This window comes from Brassica oleracea, chromosome C8, assembly GCF_000695525.1.
Source record: "Brassica oleracea var. oleracea cultivar TO1000 chromosome C8, BOL, whole genome shotgun sequence".
Lineage (NCBI taxonomy): Eukaryota > Viridiplantae > Streptophyta > Magnoliopsida > Brassicales > Brassicaceae > Brassica > Brassica oleracea.
The window spans coordinates 8,651,724-8,657,583 of NC_027755.1; positions in this window are offsets into that span (position 1 = coordinate 8,651,724).

A 5,860-nucleotide genomic window follows, 5' to 3' on the forward strand; every position below is an offset into this window, starting at 1 on the left:
ATAATTTGAAGAAGACATTTTTTTATGAATCAAATTCGTGTGTAAAGAGAGTAAGAGGGAGGATGAAGATATGGAGTGAATGAAGAGGAAGAGGGGTGCTTGTATTTATAGTTGAAATTCTGCCGACAGACCGAGGAAATTCCGACGGAATACCTACTGCAACGGCTCTTTTCTCGGAATTTTTAAAATCCCCCAACGGCTCTCTAACGGCTATAATATATCATCGGAATTCATCGGTTTTTTCCGAGGAATACATTTTTCCTCGGTATTCCATAAGAATATTTCGACAGATTGATATTTCCTCGGAATTCCGTCGGTATATTCCGAGGAAATTTCGAGGAAACCAAATTTTGTGTTTCCTCGGAAATTCCTCGGGATATTCCGAGGATTTCATTTACCATTGGAATGTCCGTCAGAATACCGCTGTTTTCTTGTAGTGAGTGATTATCTTCAATTAGCTGTCAAACTTATTGTACGTATATCCTAACGTTTAGGTTACATCAAAATGAGATGATATTTTACTAGTAAATTTTTCTCGTGAGAATATTTTAAATATTAAACTATATATTAAACTAGCACCATGGGTTGTCTAACGTTTACATTATTTGCAATTTAAAATGTTCTGAGTTAACCAATGATTTGCGGGAGGAGAGGAAATTTTTTGTTTTAGCATCACATCAAGAACACGTCATAAATTTAACTTTGGTAATCATATTCGAGACGAGTGATGATAATCATATTGAATTAAAATATAATAACTAAAGTTAACTTTGTTTTTTTTTTCTTTTGCCAAATAAATAAAGTTAACTTAATCTTATTGGAAGGTAGGTGGGACAGTTCACATAAATTTAGCCTAGCAATTCACATGGACAACGTGCAGCACCGTGCTTCGTTGCATGTTTGCTTTCTATCTTCATTAATTGTTCCTTCCAAGCTTTGATTCCTTTTACTATAGCAATAAGAATCCACCAGTAAAATATGCTGTAAACATTATCTAGAGAGTAGACATTCAAGAAATAGTCTCTATTCAATCATTTTCCATTTTCCTTCTTCTTGTTGGTGGATATATTGTTCGTACACGTCTTCTCTTTATTTCTCCGAACTTATGGTGAGTTACAGACATAATTCGAAAAGATCAAATATTTGATGATTCCATCATACATGATCAAATATTTGATGATTCCATCGTAAATGATTGAGTTGCGAAAAGCTTTTGGATATATATCCTACATCTGAACAGAGTATTAGTTAGTGATCTTTTCGCAATGAGTCCTTTTTCTCGGTTCATAGAGATAAAATGTAGGACTGGTGCCGATAGTTAATCACATAAGTAAAAAGGCTCAGCGGGAAGAGGATCGTACCATAGAAGCAAGGAGGTCAACCTCTTTCCAATATATAACATGAATTATGGCAATGCAATGTAGTTGGGCTTTCATGTTGATCCGAATGATTGGCTAAAGCTGAAGCAGCTACTTTCGAAGTAAGCATAATATCATGAAAAATGGATACAAATTTCTAACTGCTACTTAGTATCCGCAATAGGTCTGAAAAAGTATCTAAAATATGAAATTTAGATATTTGTACCCTGTTGAATTATAGAAGCATGACATATATGTTTGAAATAGATTCAATTTTGAGAGAGAGAGTTGAAAAATCACTATCCAATTAAGCATTCCTTTATCTTTCTAAAAGAAAATAAATTTGTTTTTAATATTGAAGTAAACAAATATGTCATGGTTGCAGAAGTCTATACATTGCATATAAGCTTTAAGAATATTGTGGCAACCATCGAGGTGACGCATGACCTAAAAGATCGAATAGAAAAATACTTAGACAAATAAATAAAATAGATCTCGTATGAATTCTAAGGCATTCTTTTCACTAAAGGTAAAAAGTATTCCGACATTCGAAGGGAAGTAGACTACTCAAAAATTTTACATTTTTCTATCGTAGACATCATCGAAGATATTTGTATATATATACATAGCCACAGTGATCCCGGACTGCGTTCAAGAAAAAAAAGAAGCCCATTTGAAAGAAAAGTGCTGACACTCTTGTCTTTCAACCCCACTATACTATTGATAGTTGTGAGGGACTGTGTACTTACAGCCTCTGGAGAGGTCCGTTTGATATCCAAAAACTGCCCAGCAACAGTCGAACAAGTGGGAATTGATTTCTGAGTCAGGGCACTTGAGTTATCATTTTTTTTTTAATATTTCTTATATTATCGTTCGAATGTATACATTTATTTCACTAGAGACTTGATTTGACAAAGATATATTAGTGAAAGAAAGAATTATATGTGAGAGTTGAGATATGTAATAAACAGTGAGAATATGAGATTGAATTGAATATAACCAAAAACAATAGAGAATCAGCAAGAAGATTCAGAAAAGGGTATATCTTTCACCCTTCCTTCCGGATAGGTCTGTATCAACAGCCCAAATTCTGTAATAAAAAAAAATAGAAAGTCTTGGGACAGTTTTATTCGTGGTCAGTTCTACCATGAACCACCATCTCAGGGTACTCTCTACAAGATCATTAATGGTATTTGGAGCAGGAATTATAGAGACAAAACTGTATTGAAGATGGTGGGCTACACTTTCCTATTTCAGATTCCAAATGCATCCACCAAGAATCATGTTATTAAGCAACGTTTATGGCAGATAAAGGGACAGACAATATTCTTTGACAAATGAGAACCAAAAGTCATCCCAACTGATATCGCTCAAATTTCCCGAGAGAAACTTTCTCTCTAAAATAAAAAGTTCAGTTGTAGTATTTAGGGATCGAATCCACAAGGAGCGTTGGCACACAATAGAATTTAGATATAAAGATTAAGCTAGCAAGTATAACTGTAAAAAAGTAAAGTTGGTTGTGAGAATATAAGAAAATAGCTAGATTTAAGGTTTCAAGCTATCAGAATTATGATGTATAGATGCTAAGGGTTTGTGATAAACCGTCCTAGGACTCGAATGCAATATTAAGATATTCATCTCTCGCTGGGAGTCTAAATATATGGCTAAGTCTTTGTTCCAGCTCTCGCATGCGAACAAGGAGTGAGCGTCGATCGATACTCCAAAGTGTCGATCGATTCTTCATCAGACAAACATTAATGACCTAATCAATATGTTCACTAGATGTCTAGACCATCTCTTGCATGTATCTAACAACCTACCTCAGCAGAATTATTAGGTATGAACCTACTTTTGTAGTTGTCAATATCCTAAATTAAGGGTTCTAGTTAGCTACTTTATAACACAAGCAATAAGTTTAATTCTAATAAAGGGTCTTACAGATTCACCCTAGCAGTCCTATGTTTCAGTAATTCATCAAAACCCTAATTAACCCTAAATCTAACAAGGTAACTACTCAGACATAATTAACAAAAACATAAAAATAAACTGACTGAATTGCATAAAAAGATAGAGTAAGAGTGGAGTTCCTATACGAAATTCTGAAGGAGTCTTTTATCTTCTCTCCAAAAACTACTAAAAACCTATATATTATGTTGTGTAAAAGAGGTAAGAAAGATGTATATTTTTCCTAGACAATGGCCAAACACATATATAGTAGGTAATAAGTTGGGCATGGGCAATTTTGTAATATGTGGTGACTTCTGGGGCTAAGTTAGTCTCGATCCAAGTCGGGCCCGTCCACTCAAAATTGTGTCGAACGACACCAAAGGTGCAGCGTCGATCGACACTCCTTCTAATTCTCGGCTCTGACTCTGGTTTCTTGGACAGCTACTAGTATCCTCATTCGTAAGCTCTAAAATGCTCCTTAATATCCATTCAGCTCCAAAACATACCAGAACCTGAAAATAGTAAAAAATAGACCGCAAAAACATATAATAGACTCTAAAAAGAACTTATACCATGGTCTAAATGTGGTAAAAGCCATGGTATACCAAATCCCTCAAAATTATCCTTTACTTGGCCTCAAGCAAATCATAGAATAGTCATGTTAAAGAGGTCTGAAAACAATAGGAGATCACACAATTTTTTTTTAAACCATTACGTTTACCTCTGCAATGTTGCAAGCCACATCAAATTGGTTTCAACTTTCGGGGGACTTCCATGTACTAGACCTTAGCTTAGCAACCAAACCATCTAGCCCACAGCTTAGCTGATACCGCCTAACATACCCCTCTACAGACCTTATTTCCCAACAAGTATCCGAACACACATGTAGTCTTCCTTGATTCTTTCCCTCTCTCTTCTCTTTTCTCTGAATCTTTTTTTATTCCGAAGAACCATGACGCTGCTACAGTCCATTCTATTCATCTTCTTATCGATATTTTTTTTTTATTTGGCAAAGTGTAGGCCCATAGTGGGGTCATAGGAAATGTTCATACCCCTCGCTTCCAACAATGTGTGACCATTCCTTTGAATTAGAATAGTGGGGTCATAGTAAATTTTCTTACTCCTCTGCATCTCAGGAAATCATCTAAATCTTTTATTTCTAGATGCCGAAGAGAGGTGAGAGGGGAATCAGAAACACTTAGACTTTTACCTTCCAGACTTGCAGGAGAAATCCGATCCAGTGCATACCAATCCCCAAAACAAGCGATTGTTGTTGATTAGGGCTGGAAGTCAGCTTTGGTTCCTTCAGACTTTCTTAGCTAGCATAGGTGTTATTGGCAGGTGATCCACTTGGACGTTTCCATTCAGCACACCGTGCAGTCAATAACCTCAAAGAATAGTGCTAGAGAGTCCTTAGATAATAAGTAAAATTGAAAAATTTCACCATCCCCTTGTTGACTCAATTAAACTCAATAAGACATGAAACTAACACTAAAAAAAATCAATATCAGTAATACCTTCCCTAGACTTAAATAACAATGTCCCAACTATTATCCAGTCAAAGATTGGTGAATAAATCATAAGCACAAATTTAACAAAGAACCGATATACCTATTTGCTGATATGAGTTTTGATCGACATAGTTAAGTGGTGGTCGATACTCTGAAATAATGTCGATCGATATTGATCAAGTATCGGTTGATTCTGTTGCAGATTCGTCTTCATTAAATCTTTTTATTTAAACTAAAATAAAAATACGAAAAAATCAGTAATAAATGAAAATAAAAACAAATTTAAAACTTACTAATGGGTTGCCTCCCATGAAGCGTTTGTGTATAGTTTTTAGCTTGACATTTTGAAATGTTTTGGCTTGTATGGAGGTAATTAAGTACTAGTTGGAGAACAAGTATCAACATCTTCCTAACACATCTCAAACCAGTACCAACAAAGCTTTTGACGGCTTTTTCTCCTCTGGTTCTGTTCTTTTGCTGCCTCTAAATGATCTCATGTGTGTAATCCACATTCAGCTCCAGCTCTTCCATACGTTTCTTAACCAAGCAATGCTGTTGTCGAGAGGAAAAAAAAATTTCATCAATCTTCTTGTAGAACATAACTCATCAATTATCCTATGTGGGAACCGAAATTCGCACTGTCTATTTCCGTTTAAATTAGGAAAGTAGGAGAACCCTAGTTTCCCAGAGGTCCCAGATATCTGCTAATACCACACGCTAATCAATCAGAACACGAGATAACAACAATAAATTATATGAAATCGTAAAAAGAGAGCAAAGAGAAGTCTTATTCCTAATTTGCGTATGAGCGTTTACAACAAGGTATAAGCCTGGGCTCGAGAGCTGTCAGCGAGATTCCTAGTTCTAACAACCCTAAGACGGCTAAACCTAATTGAGTCGCAGCTCGAATAACAAAAACGGAAAGTTGCCTAATTGCCCTAAGTGCTAATTTTGCTCTGAGAAAAGTCTCCCCATGCTTCTCGCCTAGGACTCCTTATATACTGGCTCCTAGGTCGGTTTGCGCTTTTCCTCTTCTGCCCTTAA